This window comes from Mustela nivalis (genome assembly GCF_964662115.1).
Source record: "Mustela nivalis genome assembly, chromosome: 6".
In the NCBI taxonomy this organism is placed as follows: Eukaryota; Metazoa; Chordata; class Mammalia; order Carnivora; family Mustelidae; genus Mustela; species Mustela nivalis.
The window spans coordinates 151437206-151456399 of NC_139025.1; the positions used below are offsets into that span (position 1 = coordinate 151437206).

The following is a 19194-nucleotide window of genomic DNA, read 5'->3' on the forward strand; positions in this document are numbered from 1 at the left end:
TTTTTTTTTTTTTTAAGAGTTTATTTATTTGTCAGAGAGAGAGCAAGCAAGAGCGAGCACAGGCAGACAGAGTGGCAGGCAGAGTCAGAGGGAGAGGCAGGCTCCCTGCGGAGCAAGGAGCCCGATGTGGGACTCGATCCCAGGACGCTGGGATCACGACCTGAGCCAAAGGCAGCTGCTTAACCAACTGAGCCACCCAGGCGTCCCCATTTTAAACTTTTAATGTCATTAACACAGCACTGTATTTACTGGGGACCTTATACTTGACATTATACTTCCATAGATGATCTAAAGTAAGGCCACAAGATTTTCACTTTGTACTACTAGGGGAACAATGAAGATCAGATGATAATATTTCTTTCTACTACAATGATTTAAGCGGCATTTCCTTTTCCTATCCTGTGGGAACAAAAGAAGTATTTGTTAGGTTGCAGGCAATGTGCTATGCTGGCTTCTTTAAAAAATGTTTTGGTGATAAAATTCATATAGTATAAAATACAAAAATTTTAAGTGTTCAACTCAGTGGTGTTTAGCATATTCACAATGTTGGGCAACCATCACGACTATCGAATTCTGGAACATTTCTATCAGACCCCCTCCAAAAGAAACCCATCACTCATTTTCGGTGAGCCTGGATGCCTGCTTTCTTCCATTCCCTAGGCAAACACTCATCTACTTTTTGTCTCTATAGGTCGGCCTATCTTGGACACTTCATATGAATGGGGGTTGCCTGGGTGCCTCAGTCATTCAAGCGCCTGCCTTCAGCTCAGGTCATGATCCCGGGGTTCTGGGATGGAGCCCTGTGTTGGGCTCTCTACTTAGCAGGGAGCCTGCTTCTCCCTCTCCCTCTGCTGCTCCCCCTGCCTGTGCTCTCTCTCAAATAAATTCTAAAAAATTAAATAATTAAAAAATTGAAGAATTTTTAAAAAGAGCAGAATCCTGGGCCACCTGGGTGGCTCAGTTGGTTAAGTTTCTGCCTTTGGCTCAGGTTATGATTCTGGGATCCTGGAATGGAGCCCCATATCAGGCTCCCTGTTCAGTGGTGAGTCTGCTTCTCTCTCTCCCTCTATGATCTCTCTTTTGCTCTTACTCTCTGTCAAATAAATAAAAATCTTAAAAAAAAAAAAAAAAGCGTGATCCTGCCATTGTACTTTTGTCAAAGCAAAGACAGCATGAATCTTCAGCATGGAGTTCTAGCTTCATTAAGCCATTACGCACTAGGAACACACAAAAGAACTCTTGTTTCACAGTCTGGACTTGACCTTGACAAACATTTTCAAGCACTGATAGCTGCAAGCAACAAATGGCCATATTAACTGTAGTGAATGTTCATTATCAACAACGGACATATGAGGTCCCTGATTTATGAATTTGTTAATTGCTCTTCCTTTTACGGGTCTTTCCCATAGGAGATGGGCATCCCTTTTCTGTGAGTATATTTCTGGGCCCAGGATACCAAGAGACAAGCCGACACACATCAGCCTTAAAAAATTACCGTATTTCATCTAAAATGCCACCACAGGAAACTAAGCGAGGAAACAAACCTGCCGGTTAAGCTCTAGCAAGTTGTCGGTTGTAAGATGCATCCCGACTTCACTGATGCCACTAAAGGGGAGTAAAGTGGACATCCTGGGATCGGCGCCCTACAGCAATGTCCCCCTCTGTACCAAACTCACTTTATGTGCCATTCAAATCCTGACCTTGCCTTGTTTTCCGGCCAGAATGCTTGCAGTGACTTGCTCTCGGGCTGCTCCCGGTCCTCCAGGTCATGGGAGGGCACGAAACAGGACCCGGCCTCATGCCAGCACCCATGCTTCTGCACTCTGCCATGTGGCTTCTCTGTGGCTGTGGAGCCCCTCCCAAGTCCTCGGCTGCACACGATGGGGCCTCTGCAGGCTCCTGTGGGTCGAAGAGGCTGTTGGCGGTAATGGCTGGAGGAGTCTGGCTGCTCAGCTCCTAAGAGAGAAGGACTTGATATCCTCAGGGGCAAACGTTGACTAATGAGAGACTTCAGCAGCCTGCAAACAACTCTCCCCCCTCGCTGCCCTCCTCCCATACCACCCCCCCCCCCAGAAGCTCAGAGATGCAGAAGCTTTATCCACCTTCCCAAAAATATCCCATGAGGCAGAGGAAGCCACTGTGCTTGCAAAAGCTGTGGCCAGCACTGTGATGCCTGCTCTCACATCTATGCTTCCTCTTTCCTGGGTTCACACCCCTTTTCCCAGCACTCCTGCTCCCCTGGGAATATCCGCTCCCACCTAGTGCTAGTACATGAACTGTGCCTCCGGATCTGTTTTCTAAGGAACCCAGGCTAAGACACCATCTCAACGGACCCATTTTGCGGGAAAGAAGTCACGTGCTGATGCAGACAGGGAAGGAAGGAGGGGTGTGAGAGGAGAGGTGAGGTAGCTGAGGTGTTCTAGAACCTTCCAAGTTGTCAGTACCGGGGCTTAAATGACTTCTTACTCACAAAAGGTCTAGCTATGGATCTCTACGGTCAGATGGATAGCTGCTACCTGCCTGTGGAAGGGAAGAGTGGATCCAACATCAGCCTTCTTAGACACCGATAATATTAATAACATTAGCTAAGAGACCAGCACTTCTACTTCTAGGAATTTGTCTCGCAGACCCACTTCTGTGTGTGCCCATGATGCCCAAAGTACACAAAGATGTATATACAAAGTAATATCACATCGTTTGTCATAATGCCTACAGTAACAAGGAATAGGAGGCGTCCCAAATGTCAGTCAACAGGCTACATAAATTAAGATATTCCCATGAAATACTACACAGCCATTAAAAATAATGAGGAAAAGCTCAATATTCTGATGTGGAATGCCTTCCAAGATTTAGGATTACAGGAGGAAAAAAACTGAACAGCAGAGTAGGATCTGTAGCCTACCAACATCTGAATTAAAAAGACCTGTATATACATATTTCTATAATTCACAGACCTCTGTAAAGATACATGAGAAACTGCTAAGGCTGGTTACTTCTTTTTTTAAAAGAAGATTATATTTATTGGGGCGTCTGGGTGGCTCAGTGGGTTGAGCCTCTGCCTTCAGCTCCGGTCATGATCCCAGGGTCCTGGGATCAAGCCCCGCATCGGGCTCTCTGCTCAGCGGAGAGCCTGCTTCCCTCTCTCTCTGCCTGCCTCTGCCTACTTGTGATCTCTGTCTGTCAAATAAATAAATAAATAAATAAATCTTAAAAAAAAAAAAAAGATTATATTTATTTGAGAGAGAGAGGCACAAACGGGAGGAGGGGCAGAGAAAGAGGGGGAAGGGGGAAGTAGGCTCCCCACTGAGCAGGGAGCCTGATGTGGGGCTCGATCTCAGGATCCCAAGTTCATGACCTGAGCCAAAGGCAGACGCTTAACTGGCTGAGCCACTGGCAGGCCCCCCAAACTGCTTACTTCTAGGAGGGCAACCGGGAACCTGTGGCCTGAGGGAGAGAGGTGGAAGTGAGACCTGTTCATTTTACTTCTATTTTTTATTTTTTTAATTTTTTTTTAAAGATTTTTATTTATTTGACAGATCACAAGTAGGCAGAGAGGCAGGCAGAGAGAGAGAGAGGAGGAGGAGGCAGGCTCCCCACTGAGCCGGGAGCCCGATGTGAGGCTCGATCCCAGGACCCTGGGATCATGACCTGAGCTTTAACCACTGAGCCACCCAGGTGCCCTTACTTCCATTTTTTAACTGTGTGTATTATTCAGTTGCCTAATTTTTTTTTTTTTTTTGAGCCCTCTCCAGCTATTTATCTCCTTCTGTAAGGTGAGGACTATTATTGTCACCGCACAAGGAAGAAACTAAGGTATGAAAGATAAAGTGACTTGCCCAGGGTGACACAAAGCTACAGCAGTCAAGCCAGGATTCAAAACCAGATCCAACTCCAAAATCCAGGGGGACAAACACATTCTGTTTTATCTAGGACTTTCCCTAATTTTAGCAGTAAATGTCTCTTCTCCTGGGAAATGCTTAAAAACTGTCCTGGTTTTCATGGAAAGCCTGCATCCTGGAAAGTCCTTCAGGCCTGGACAAATCAGGATGGTTGGTCATCCTCACAAGATCCCAAATCTTGGCCACTTTGTTCTGTTACCTTCCTGACGAACTAACATGTTCTATCGGATCCAGCGTTTCCAAGTGCCTATGAACAAGAACTTGGGGCTTGTGGACACCTTTTGAGGTCCGTCCCCAGGCCACATCCTTCATCTGTGAGAAATGCCCTCCATGCTGGAGTGGGTCCCTGGGGCCAATGTGCCCCGCAGGAGTCCACTTGTCCCTGCACAGATGGTTGGACTGGGAGAGGACTTTCAATCTAGGTATCAAACTCAGTGGTCACAGTCAGATTCTCTTTCCTAGTGATACAGACCTGGCACTCTGGGGACTCCCTACTTGACGCTGAGACCAGAGAGGTCACGGTAACACTGGCCTGACGGTGCCATGGGGGCCCCACGGAGGGAGCTAAGGGAGTGGACTTGCCAAGCAGAAGGATGAATCCAGTGTCAGCAGAAGATACGGGAGGACACAGGGGCTGAATCTTGGGCCAGGCCACATGGCTCCTTGATTTTGGTTGTAGTCTCCTGTGGGCTTGGTTTCATTCCTGCCTCGTCCCATGCTCCCAGGCTCCCAGGTGGCCCTATACCTTCCCACCAAATCTCCCTTTCAGTCTGGAGCCATTCTAAGGCGGTTTCCATTCTCTGAAAACAAACATTCCCTAAACGACTAAAACCATGCCAATTAAAAATACAGTCTTTACTGGGGGGACCCGGGTGGTGCAGTGGGTTAAGCTCTTGGTTTCTGCTTGGGTCCAGAGATCAAAACCCGCAGTGGGCTCCAAACTCAGCGAGGAGTCTGCTTGAGATGCTCTCTCTCTCTCTCTCTCCCTCCGTGCCTCCTGCTGTCTCTCTCTCTCAAACACATCTTTAAAAAAAAAAAAATACAATCTTTATTGGGGCACCTGGCTGGTGGTAGAGCATCCAACTCTTGATCTTGGGGTTATAGGTTCAAGACCCACAATGGGTATAGAAATTACTTAAAAATAAAATCTTTTATTTTATTTATTTTTTGTTTATTTTTTTAAGATTTATTTATTTGTCAGAGAGAGAGCGCACAAGCAGGGGGCTGTGGCAGGCAGAGGGAGAAGCAGACTCCCCGCTGAACAGAGAGCCCAGTGCGGGGCTCCATCCCAGGACCCTGAGATCATGACCCGAGCCAAAGGCAGATGCTTAACTGACTGAGCCACCCAGGTGCCCCTGTTGTGTTTTTCACTCTAATAATAAACTAACAGAGAAATTAAGAAGATAATTCTATTTACTATTGCATTAAAAAGGATAAAATACCTAGGAATAAATGTGACCAAGGGGATGAAAGACATATACTCTGAAAACTATAAGACATAGATGAGAGAAACTGAAGGAAACAAAAACAAATTGAAAGATAATCCATCCTCATGTGCTGAAAGGATTAAAATTGTTGAAATGTCCACCCAAAGCAATCTATAGATTCAGTGCAATCCCCATCAAAATTCCAATGGTATTTTTCACAGAAATAGAACAAACAATCCTAAAATTTCAATGGAACCACAAAAGGCCCTGAATAGCCAAAACAATCTTGAGAACAAAGAACAAATCTGGAGCTATCACACTCCCTGATTTCAAACTCTATTATGAAGCAACAGTAATGAAAACAGTGTAGTATTGGCACAAAAACAGACACATAGATCAATGAAACAGAAGAGAGAACCCAGAAAAAAAGCCCACACATATATTGTCAATAAATTTGTTACAAAGGAGGCAAGAATATGCAGTCGAGAAAGGATAGTTTCATCGATAAGTGATGTTGGGGAAACTGGACAGCTGCATGCAAAAGAATGAAACGGGATCCTTTCTTATACCGTACACATAAAGTAACTCAAAATAGATGAAAGATCTGAATGTAAGACCTAAAACCATAAAAATCCTAGAAGAAAACATGCCATCGCGGGTGGGCGCCCCACTTGCCATCAGGTGCCTGCAACCTTCTCAGGTGTCACATGGGCTACAGAAAAATCCACAGAGAGAATGAGGCCATTTCTTCAGAATCTGGAGACTATGCCTAGGAGGCACGGGGCACATTACCTTTCTCGTCTCATGGGTCAGAATCGTGTCAGTGGTCACCCCTTGAACCAAAATCCCGCGCAAGGAAAATAGAACCACCGTGATTGGCTGCAAGTCCCTGCAGAGGCCGGAAGGTCCTCCCTCAACAAGGAGGCCATGCTCGCTCCATCTTTTTCTGGTCTTTTCTCACTTCCCACCTCAGCATCCAGGGTTTTCTGGACCATCTTGCTCACAATTACACCTCCAGCATTCTCCGTTTCTTTCTCTGCTTTAGTTTAAAATTTTATTTTTTTTAAGTAGACTCCACACCCACCACGGGGCTTGAACTCACGGCCCTGAGATTGAGAGTCATGCGCTCTACTGACTGAGTCAGCCAGGCTCAGTTTATTGTACCATAAGATATGGTTTATTCATTTTTAAAGCTGTATAGCCCCACCTCTTTCAGCCAGAATGTGAACTCAATGAGTGTAGCAATATCACTGTTCTGTTCATTGCTACATCGTTAGCCCATTCTGGCCACATAAATAATACTCAATAATTATCTGTTGACTGAGTGAAAAATCCATTTGAATGAATTCCATCCGAATCCATCTTTCAATAAATTCTAAACTCAGGTGAAGAAAAGAATTGTTTACTCTTTCGTTGCCTTCCCCCACGCACCCCCATGCCCCCGTCTTCACCCACCAGTCATTGCTCCCCAGACAGCATTCCCATTGGGATGTGGGGTTCCTGCTGCTGATGACTGGAGGCACACGTGAGCCTAGGAACTGTTCCAGGAGCTGGCTATCCTGCCCCAACGTCCCTCACACGTGGCCACAGCCACCCCTTGCTGTCACTCCTTAGCTGCGAACCTCTCCTTTAGGCCACTCTGCAGTCGTGATATGGATTTGGGACCAGCGTCCTGCCCCCATCCTCCATGACTTCTCACGGTCCCTTCACCTCCTCTACTCCAGTGATGTAGACCTTCACATATGCAGCCTCCAAGGCATGGCCTTATCAGGAACCTGCTTCTGCTTCAGGACCTCAACTCTATTGTCCTCATTCCCTCTCCTCTTTTCCCCTACAGTAATGGGCCTGCCCTTCACCCCCATTGCTGCCTCTTTGGCTTCCTTGCTTATGGTTCCTCTGACCGTCCACTCTGTCTGCACACACAGTCGGCTCTTCAACGGTGCTCTGGCCAGGGCCCTAGAGTTCCTGTTCTTTAGCTTCCCAGTCTACCCGCTGCGAGTTCCCCTGCTGTCTACTTCTGCAACCTTCGGGCTGGTGGAAATGGCTCCCACCTTGCCTGGCTAGAGGGGCCTGTCCGGGCAGCACGACCCCTACCCAGTCCCACCCCCTCTCTCTCTCCTGGGGATGTCTTCGGGTTCTGCATTGGACTGGCCTGGGGAGTGGGAAGGAGCGGGGAGAGACAAAGGAGGGACTGAGAGGGCCTCAGTGCACTGGGCTGCCCAGCCGAGGGCAGGGCAGGGAGACGGAGGACATTCTCTCCTGCCCCTCGTGGAGGCTAGCCCAATTCACAGATGCTTTGTGAAACTACTTTGTGAAACTACTTCATTTCACGAATGCTTTGAGTCAGCTGGGATCTGAGAACTAGAAATGAATGAAAACAGTGCTGGCGCTCCAGGAATCCCTAACAGCTCATTGGCTCCTTGAGTTTTAAGGCTTTGAGAAGAAGCTGAGGTAGTAAATGAAAACAAAAACAAAGACAAAAACAAAAGCAAAAACAAACACCCAGAAAGAACCCGTATATGGACTCCACCCTCTTTTACAGGAAATTTGGAAACATGCATGAATATATTTCTTTATGTTTTCTAAGCACAAGAAATAATTCTAGCTTTTCTTGATGATTTATAATTAAATTTTTAAAATTCATTTTCTTAAAAGATTTTTATTTATTTGACACAGAGAGAGAAAGAGAAAGAGGGCTCGCATAAGCCAGGCAGAAGGAGAAGCAGGTTCCCTGCTGAGCAAGGAGTCCCATGCAGGACTCTATCCAAGGACTCTGACTGAGATCATGACCTAAGCCGAAGGCAGATACTTAACCGAAGGAGCCACCCAGGTGCCCCCAGTTAAACCCTTTTAAATAAACTCAGTTTGATCTTGAAAATTAACTGTTTCCAGAATGAATCCAGGCCATGATCTATTAAACTCCTGCCTTAAATCATAGCGATGTTTAAAGGTAATATTTTAAAGAGAATATGATCATGATTCTCATGCAGAGATATTAAATGAACATGTCAAAGATTTTACTGAACTCATACTAATCAAGGACCCAGTGAGATATTCACAAAAGAATTCAAAGAACTCCCCTACCCCCTGCCCTCACGTAGGCAAATAAGAAATGCTAAAAGGAATTTATAAATCAATGCAAATGTATCTATTCCCAGGGCAATAATCAATTCCATTCCACCAGACATGATTAATTTGCATTTATATGGACAAGACCAATTTGTATTGATACTGGTTTTCTACAACTTCCAGAGGTGTAAAACAGATCAAAGACAAGAAAGGTTGAACATGAAGGGTTGCCTACATAAGACACCCAATAACTTCTTTTTGGGTCCATTTTGGTCTTTTGCTTTTTCCTAATATTGACCACTGGAGGAGAAGACCAAGAAACATGAATATATAAAAATTAAAAACATGTACATCACAGAGTATAGATAGTTGCTAAAACTCTTTGGTATGTACACCTAAGATCTGTGCACTTCATTGTATATAAATTTTTTTTGAAGATTTTATTTATTTATTTGACAGAGAGAGAAGGAGAGAGCAAAAGCAGGGGGAGTAGCAGGCAGAGGGAGAGGGAGAAGCAGGTTCCCAGCTGAGCAGGGAGCCCAATGCAGGGCTCGATCCCAGAACCCTGGGATCATGACCTGAGCTGAAGGTAACTGCTTAACCGACTGAACCACCCAGGTGGCTTGGTCAATTAAAATAATTGTTTAAGGGGCATCTGGCTGGCTCAGTTTGAAGAAAATGGGACTCTTGATGTCTAGGTCATGAGTTTTAAAGCCCCATGCTGGGTGTAGAGATTACATAAACAAATAAATAAATAATACATAAATAAATAAAATTTCGTAAATAACAGAAAAACCTTGTGGATGCTACAAATGTTATTAATAAAATTTTCAATTAAGCATTACGCTGAGAAAACATTTGTGACACATGTAACAGACAACAGATTGCTATCTTCCATAAATAATGGGGTCACGTGAATCAATTAAATAAAAACGCCAATAAATAAGTGGCCAAAAGCTAACTAGCCCACAATCTGTGGAAGCAGAGACATACGTTGAAGACCGTTCACTTTTGTAATTAATTGCAAATTTGAATAAATTCTTTTTCACTTATCCCTGGTTAGAGATTTGTGAAAATTATTTTACTTTTGACAAGCATGCAGTAAGCCAAGCTTTCTACATCTTGCTTGCTGCTGGTGGCACACACTGATGTGAGTTTTCCAGGGAGTCTTCTTATGGCATGAATAAAAAGACTTACAAATGTTTTTGACTCAGAAATTCCAACACGAGGTCTCTTACAAGGAAAAAAATTGGGAACCACATCCCAAGATGCATGGACAAAAACAGTCAATATAGCGAAAAATTGGAGACAACCAGTGTCTGGTAACAGGTTAATCACTGCAAAAATTGCAATACGGCCCTACGATAAAAACCTCATTCAATCTTTAAAAATGTTTATGGGGATGCCTGGCTGGCGCAGTTAGTACAGTGTGTGACTCTTGATCTTGGGGTTGTGGGTTCAAGCTCCACGTGGGTATGGAGGTTATTCAAAACTAAAATCTTTCAAAAAAATAATAATGTTGAGGCCTCTGGGCGGCACAGTTGGTTAATCACCTGACTTTTTATTACCACTCAGGTCATCGTTTTGGGGTGGTGAGGTCGAGCCCTGCGTTGGGCTCCATGCTCAATGTGTGGTCTGCTTGGGTCTCTTTCTCTCCCTCTCCTACCCTGCTCTCTCTCTCTCAAATAAATAATCTTTTTAAAAAAATAATATTTATGAAGAATTTATTAAGAGATGGGGTGATGCTTAAGATACATTACATGAAAAATCAGGCTATGGACCTATATATGTCATGTTTATAAGCATATAAAAATATAAGCACCAATACTCATATGTAGTAGATATTACACTGGAGATGTAACTCATGGGTTGTTTATTCATTGCTCTGTGAAAAGAGTGCTAGAATGTGTTCTTTGGGGAAAGAGAGGCTCCCCATCCCATGGAGTCCCCTTCCTCCAAGGGAGGAAGCTAGAATTTAACTATTTTGAAGGGCTGGGCCCCCAGAGGCCATCAGGCCCTACTGTTGGGGAAGCTTGGGAACCAGTGACCAACATTTTGTGTGAAAACCTATTGAAAAGTCAGTCTTGGGGGCAAGGTATAATTTGCAGCTCTATGGTCCAGGAGGGAGGAGGAACAAGCCCAGTCTGTTCTAAGGGTTGGAAACACCAACGCAAGACAGAAAAGGGGGGTGGCAAAATCAACAGGTGTTCATCGGAGCTAGTCCTGAGACAGTGCTGGGGCTGGAGGCCTGAAAGGGCTGGCGGCCAAGAATGAGGCCTTGGGAACTGGTAAAGGACTCTAGATTAGCTGATGCTAAGTGAGTACAATTCCTCCTCCCCAGACCTCCCAGTCTGAGAGCCTGGTGGGAACCAGCAGGGGTACCGGAGAGTGACACCTTGTGGTGGCAAAGGACAATTGCAGAAAGAGCCAAAGTCCGGAGTTTAGGACACATGGGCTTTTCTTCAATAGGTGTGAATGTCCATAGGGCTTTGTATGTTACATGAACTCTAGGGTCCTGGGCAGTCCAGGAGAAAGGGAACCTCTGAGAAGGGGGTAATTGGCTAATTCAGCAGTCAGAGTCTGGAGCTAGGTTTTAGTTTCAGTGATTTCAGAAAACTTTTTCGGGCGTCCTCACTACTATGGTACAGTTCATATTGACCATGTTCATATGCATGGAAAAAAGAACAAAAGAAAACCCACCATAATGGTAACAGAGGTTATATTTGAGTGTTGAGATTATAATTATTTTTATTATCTTTTTAAAGGTTTATGTATTTTTAAAAATTTCAACCATCAGGATATATCATTCGCTGTTCTGGCAGGAATACTTGTTTTTCTTATAAAGGGTATACGGTGGTATGTTACTGTCATTCTATTTATTTTCTTTTAAAGATTTATTTATATATTTGAGAGACAGAGAGAAAGCATGTGCTAGCAGGGGGGGAGGTGCAGAGGAAAAGAGAATATCTCCTGTCGATTCCCCACTGAGCAAAAAGCCCAACATGGGGCTCCATCTCACAATCCTGAGATCATGATGTTAGCTGAAATCAAGAGTAAGATGCTTAACCAACACAGCCGCCCAGACACTCCTGTAATTCTTTTCACTTTTTTTAAGATTGTCTTTTTCGAGCAGTTTTAGGTTCACAGGAAGGTTAAAAGGGAGGTACACAGATTTCCTATAGCCCTCTCCTTGCCGCCACCCATGCACAGCCTCCCTCCCATTATCCACATCCCTCACCAAAGTGATACGTTTGTTACAACTGATGAACCTACGCTCACACATGGCAATCACCCAAAGTCCGTAGTTTACCTTGGGGTTCACTTGTAATGTTGTATATTCTGTGGGTTTAGTCAATGTATGACATGTATCCGTTATTATAATGTCACAGAGTAGTTTCACTGCCTTAAAAATCCTCTCTACTAGGATGTCTGGGTGGCTCAGTCCGTTAAGTCCCACTCTTTTTTTTTTTTTCAAGGATTTTTTATTTACATATTTGACAGAGAGACACATCAAGGAAGGGAACACAAGCAGGGGGAGTGGGAGAGGGAGAAGCAGGCTTCCCGCTGAGCAGAGAGCCCGACCCAGGGCTCAATCCCAGGACCCTGGGATCACCACCCGAGCTGAAGACAGATGCTTAATGATTGAGTCACTTAGGTGCCCCAAGTGTCCAACACTTGATTTTGGCTCAGGTCATGACCTCTGAGTCTTGAGATCAAGCCCCGCATTGGGGTGTGCTGGGTATAGAGCCTGCCTGAGGTTCTCTCCCTCTCCCTCTGTCCTTCCCCATCCCCCCATCTTACTCTCCCTCTCTCAAAAAAATAAATATAAATAAATAAATAAATAAATAAATAAATAAAATCCTTTGTGCTGTACCTATTCATCCTTCCTGCTAGCCCTTCCCCCACAAAACCTCTGACAACCATTGATTTTTCACAAAATGCCTCATATTACAGGTGCATCGTTTTGTATGTTGCTTTTTTCAGCCACCGGAATATCTTCCTGTATTAACAAATAGAGATATTCATTTTTTAAAACTCTACCCCCAACATAGGACTTGAACTCACAACCCCAAGATCAAGAGTTGCTTGCTCTACCAACTGGGCCAGCCAGGCGCCCCAGCGATGTTCATTTTTTAAAAGGCCAAATAGAATTCTAAGGTATAGATATTCCAAACATTATTTATCTAGACCTCCGTTTATAAATGTTTAAATTATTTGTATATATTTTGGCTATAAATATTGCTATAATAAATATTCTTGTACATATCTTGGCAGTATGATTCTATCTATAGTATTTCTAGGAATAGAATTGTTTGTTTTCCTTCCAAAAGGACTACCCCAATTCCTATTACTGCCAACGGGAGAGTGAATTATTTTGCTCCCTGTCAACACTACTGTGTATTATCATGCTCTAATACTTTTGCTAATACCACAGAAGAAAAGCAGTATATTTGTTTTGATTTGCATTAAAAAAATTACTAATGAGGCCAAGTTTTTTGCTCTGTGACCTGCTTATTCTTATCCTTTGCCCATTCTTCTACTGAGTTGTAGGTCTTTCTCACGCTCCGCTGTATAAACTCACAGTAAATGAGAAATTAGTCCTTTGTCACATGTGTTACAAATATTTCCCCTACTTTGTCATGTGACTTTGGTTTCAGTCTTTTATGCTATATAGACATTTTTAACTCTGTGTGTTCCAATTTATTTCTTTTTATTCCTGGGTCTGAGTGCATTTGTTTTATAATTAAAAAAAAAAAAAATCAGTTTGTGTGTGTGTGAGAGAGACACAAAGAGACAGAGAAGCAACTGAAACACACAGCGGTAAATGGCCATTAGTGGAAAGCCTATGCCCAGACCTTTCCCTGGGGATGTTTCTAGCTCCCAGGCCACGGGGCCGCATTGATCTCAGTCAGCAGCTTCAATCTTTGTGAGGGAGGAGTTTCGGAGAAGCAGTCTGGTTTGACAAGCCGGTCAGGGATTTTGTCCCGCAGCCTCTTGTACATGCCATGGGCCTCGCACACTTGTACTGCAGATCTCAAGATTTTTTTCTTTCTCTTTTCAATGGTCAACTAACTATTCCAGTGATAATTTTTCTTCTTATGAAATAAGCAGCCTAGGGATTATATACACAGCTGACTCTTGAACAATGCAGGTTTGAACTGTGCAGGTCGATTTGGATGAGGAATTTTTTTTTTTTTAAGTAAGCTCTCTCTCAGTGTGGGGCTTGAACTCATGACCCAGAGATGGAGTCGAATGCTCTCCCAACTGACTCAGCCGTGTGCAAGGTCCTATATGCGGATTTTCTTTTTTTAATAAATAACATACAGCATTGTAAAGGTTTTTTCTCCTATGGTTTTCTTTTTTTTTTTTTCTCTTATGATTTTCTTAACAATATGTTCTCTACCTTACTTTATTGTAGGAATACAGTATATAACACGTATACTGTATTAATGTTAATTGATTGTTTCTGTTATCAGTAAGACTTCTGGTCAACAGGCTCTAAGTTTTGGGGCATCTGGAGTTCTGAGTAGATTTCAATTGCTGGGGTAGAGGTGGGGGTGATGTCAGTGCTTCTAGCCCCTAGTTGTTCAAACGTCAACTGTATACATACAGTATGTGTGTATAGTGTGTGTGTGTGTGTGTGTGTGTACACATGTATTTACATTTCTTCCTTTCTATCTTTGTAATTAGTCTTCACTTGTAATAACTTGGGGGTACATGGATGATTCTAGAGCTAAATCCCCTTGAAAACACACTCTGCCTTAAGTCCTTCCTGGTTCCACCGGTGCCTCTGTGTTCGGCAACTGCCAGTTCAGACAAAGCTGCCTCCTGAGTCATTCTGCCCAGCCCAGAGCAGCCTTGTGTCTTCCGAGAAATATCCCTGACTACAGCAGTTCAGAGTAGGGCATGGGAACTGGCCGGAGATTGTAAAGCCATTCTCTTCCTTCTTGGCACCAAGGGGCTAGAGAAGCCCAGGTCAGCACAGGACAACTGAGAAAGAGAAAACCCAGCATCCCAGGAGGAGAAAGACAAGGACCAAAGACACCCCCTCCACCCCCATTACACTAACGACAAGCTGTTAATTAAAAAATAAATAAATAAAAATAAAAACCGAAAAACAAAGACAAAACAACACAAAACAAAAAACCCAAAATATGGGGAATACTTCAGGCCTTATTAGGAGGGGTGAAAATTTCCTTCAAAAATGAAAATGAAAACAAAAAATCCTGTTCTAGCTCTTCTTTTCACAGGGGCATGCGTCATGGGGCCCTTAACTTCACATTGTTCAGTGATAATTCTTGGACTGAATTTCACTCCTTCCTCTTTCAAATAAGTACTTCCCTGATCTCATTCCCTCGTTTCTCTTGCTCCCTTGGCATTCCCACCAGGAGCCCCCCTTTAGATTTTTTTTTTTCTTCCCTTTGGGCCAGCCTTAGAGCCTCCTACAGCACTGGTCATGATAGAATCTTTTCCCAGGCTGGTTTAGTGGTCCCGCTCCTGTGGCGTAACTAGCAAAAATGAGACACACAGGCTTCCTTCAAACTAAGAAATCCCCTTCTAGACAGCGAGGACATAGGGTAGTTTGAGCAATGGTAGGGAGGTTGGGGGTGTCTTGGGGGGGGGGGATCCTTCCTGCGTCCTCAGGGCCTGAAGGCGCCACTACCTCAATTCAGGTCACTGGCCCTGCTCCTGACCCAGTGCTCTAGAAAGCACCGCCCATCCCCATTCTTATCATCTCGTGAATTCTAGCTGACCTGGGTGCTCCCTGAAAGGCTCAGGCTGAGCACTCCCTGGGGCAAGGTATCTTCTTGCTCAGCATTTAAAAATAAGTAGTGATGCGTGTATTTTCTGCCCGGTCAGGTTCTCCTAGTAGGCCTAGAGTCTCTGGAGTGGAGAGAACCTGCCCTGGTGTGGGCTACCGGTAAGGAAACTAGGAGCCAGATCTAATCCCCTCTCACCCTGGAGGGTTCAGGGATTTGGGCATGTGACAGACTCAGCCAACCAAATGCACTTTCCCTGGTTTTGGAACCCTGAGAGGAGGGCAGGCCAACAGAAATGACTGTAGGGTCACAGGGGCTCATGGGGAGGGCACACGAGCCTGGGAAGACCATTGTTGTGGTTCTTGGGGCTTTATCTAGCCCTAGTTTCTTGGCTCCCAACCAGTTTTTTTTTTTTTTTTTTAAAGACTTTATTTATTTATTTGAGAGAGAGAGAGATCACAAGTAGGCAGAGAGGCAGGAGGAAGCAGGCTCCCTGCTGAGCAGAGAGCCTGATGCAGGGCTCGATCCCAGGACCCTGAGATCATGACCTGAGCCGAAGGCAGAGGCTTAACCCACTGAGCCACCCAGGCATCCCAGCTCCCAACTATTCTTAATTAAGCCTGATTCTTTCCCATTTACTCTGCAAGTTCCCTAATATTCTTTCAATAAGTCCTTTTTACTTAGCCAGAGTAGTTGTCTGAAGCTTTTAACCAGGAATGCCCACGGGTAGTGCAGAGCTCTGTCACCCCTGGAGTTTGGCAGATGGAGAAAAGATTTTCTTGGGGGAGCAATCCTACTCAGTAAACCGGGCTGTGTTTCTAGGCTTGCTCGCTGCCCCAGGCTGGCTTGAGCACCAGGTCCATTATGCCATAAACTGGTCTTAAATGTGAATTGCTTTCTTTTCTTTTCTCTTAAACATTTATTTACTGGACACCTAGGTGGCTCAGTCAGTTAAGCTCTGCCTTCAGCTCAGGACATGATCTCGGGATCCTGGGACTGAGTCCTGCATCGGGCCTCCCTGCTCAGTGAGGTGCCAGCTTCTGCCTCTGCTCCTCCCCCTTGCTGGCGTGCTCTCTTTCTCTCTCAAATAAATAAATGAATCTTTTTAAAAAGCAAAGATTTACTTGTGTGAGAGAGTGCACATGCGAGGGGTGAGGAGGCAAAGGGAGGAGAGAGAATGCTAAACAGACTCTCTGTGGGGCTCAGTCTCCTTACCCTAAGATCAGGGTGACTCTGAGATCACCACCTGAACCAAAGCCATCGGACTACAACAGCCAGGTAACCTGAATGTGAGTTGCTTTCTAGCTAAACCTGGGACACTTGACACTGGGCAGGACCAATCTCCTAGAGAATCAGGCACAGGAAAGAGATGGCTGGCTCCAGGAATGTCCTATGACAAGACAGGGCCAGTTTCTTGTGGCCAAGGGTTGGTTTGGGATAGGATCAGAGGTAAACACACTCTTAAGCTGCTAAAAGTTTCCGCTACCAATGCCCCAGGCCCCCACACCCAAACACATCTTTTCCCCTTCATGTACATTCTCATTCCTAGGGAGGATGGAAGTGGGGAAAAGCAAATCTTTGTAATATGAGAACATCCCCAAGAATTATCATCCTCAACTATTTTGCATATCTTCTCTAAGACTGCTGGCCAGGAGAGTGGCCACTGGAGCTCTGCCTCCAGTGCACGGTGTGCAAACGTCTTAAGCTGGCCTCCAGGTGGTGCTATTTACACACGGTCCACTAACCCTAACACAGCAGGATGCTGCCGGGGAGGTGGTGGTCCACAGCTGAACTTCACCTTGCATCGTTACACTTGGACTGATTAAGGGCATTCATGAATGAAAGGCAGGGGAAACCGAAATAATCTTCGGAGTGGTGCAGAGAACTCTCTAAGAATGACCTCAAACTCAGAAGTTATAAAAAGACAATGTAGACAGCATAAATATTTCTATGCTAAAAAACAAAAAAAACCAGCAAACTGAGAAATGGCAACTTCCATGACAAAGAACTCACTTTCCTAATATACCAACAACTCCTGCAAATAAATTTGATTAAAGCATGGGAAGAAAAAAATCTTGCCATTTGCAATGACGTGGATGGAGCGACAGAGTACTGAGCTAAGTGAAATAAGTCAACCAGGAAAAGACAAATACTGTATGATCTCACTCAGAGGTGGAATTTAAGAAACAAAACAAACAGGGGCCCCTGGGTGGCTCAGTCAGTTAAGCTCTGTCTTCTACTCAGGTCAGGATTCCAGCATCTGGGGATTAATCCTGAGTCCCACTTCCTGCTCATTAAGAAGCTGCTTCTCGGGACGCCTGGGTGGCTCAGTTGGTTGGACGACTGCCTTGGACTCAGGTCATGATCCCAGAGTCCGGGGATCGAGTCCCGCATCGGACTCCCAGCTGCATGGGGAGTCGGCTTCTCCCTCTGACCTTCTCCTCGCTCATGCTCTCTCTCACTGTCTCTCTCTCTCAAATAAATAAATAAAATCTTAAATAAAAAAAAAAAGAAGCTGCTTCTCCCTCTCCTCCCTGTGTGTGCTGTCTGTCGCTATCTCTGTCACTATTTTTCTCTCTCTTAAATAAATTACAATAAAATAAAATAAAGAAGAAAGAAAGAAAACAAATGGACAAAGGAAAAAAAAAAAAAAAAAAACCAGAGAGAGACAAACCAGAAAACAGACTCTTAACTAGAGAGGACAAGCTACTGGTTGCCGGAGGGGAGGGTGTTGGGGCTGGGTGAAGGAGGACTTGGGGACCGAGGAACCCACTTGTCCCGATGAGCACTGAGTGTCGAGTGTCGTATGGAATTGCTTCATTATTGCACACCTGGAAACACTGTATACTGGATCAAAGGAAAACAAGCGAACAAACATGGGAACATACGAACAATCCGTTCACAGAATAGGAGATTAAAATCACCCCAATAGGGACGCCTGGGTGGCTCAGTTGGTTGAACGACTGCCTTCGGCTCAGGTCATGATGCTGGAGTCCCGGGATCGAGTCCCGCATCGGGCTCCCAGCTCCATGGGGAGTCTGCTTCTCTCTCTGACCTTCTCCTCGCTCATGCTTCCTCTCACTGTCTCTCTTTCAAGTAAATAAATAAAATCTTTAAAAAATAAAATAAAATAAAATCACCCCAATAAACATAAAACATTTCTCAAATACAAAATTTTCATCAATATGAAATGTAATATAAATAAAAAATCAGAACAGCGAAGGCAGTCGGTCATTTGCTTGTGCGCCTCGGATCACTGCTCCGTGTCAGCATTCAGTCTTTCTATCAGAGACCGCTGAGAGCGTGTTTCCCTCCATCCTCCTGTTTCCCCCTGGGTTTCCAGACGGTTCCTCACCTGTTGTCCTTGCAGCGCTGCGGCAGCTACTTCTTCAAGGGCATCGACTGTGGGAAGGACAGAGGCCGATCTCCCGCTCTCACCTCCCAGGGCCGAGACCCACGGTGAGCAGCACTGGGATGAGGGACTGATGTGGACACGTGGAACGGGTGTGCCGGGAGCGGCGTCCGCGCGCAGGGAGGCGGCGCTGGGGCGGGCTCCAAGGAGACCAGGTGGACGAAAGAAGAGGCGGGACCTGGCTTGCCTCCAGCGGCAGGAAAACCACGTGCGAAAACAAAGGGGTGTGCCAAGGCCAGGTGCGAGCGTGGACCAGCAGGTTGGGGGAGAGGGCGCCGGGCTCGGGCAGCGGACTCCTCCCAGCTCGGGGACAGCCTTCGGGGGCCTGACAACCTGCCTCAGCACACAATTCCCGCTGAAATGGACCTTCGAGCCCCTCCACACAACTTTTATTTTTCATAGCCAAATACACGGAGGCCTCAGGGAGGTGAAATGACCCGTCCCAGGTCCCTACTCCGGCCAGCCCTGGGGTCTTGAAGGCCCGTCCGCGGATTTGCCTGCGGCGGGCGCGGCAGCACCGCCCGGGCTCTCAACCCCCAGCTCTGCTCCCTGCCCGGCCGCCCGGCCGCCCGGCCGTCGCGGTGGACTACAACTCCCACAATGCCCTTGGCCCGGCCTCCCCACCC

At 45.4% G+C, this 19194-nt stretch overlaps 1 long non-coding RNA gene across 1 annotated transcript; it reads right to left on the reverse strand.

Annotated features, from left to right (window-relative positions):
* Positions 1–19132, reverse strand: LOC309867392. The gene is made up of 3 exons (XR_014313147.1): positions 18512–19132; positions 1701–1956; positions 1–399 (listed from the first exon to the last, which is right to left on the reverse strand). It is a non-coding gene; the product is annotated as an uncharacterized lncRNA (long non-coding RNA).
* Between the last annotated feature and the right edge of the window lie 62 nt (positions 19133–19194).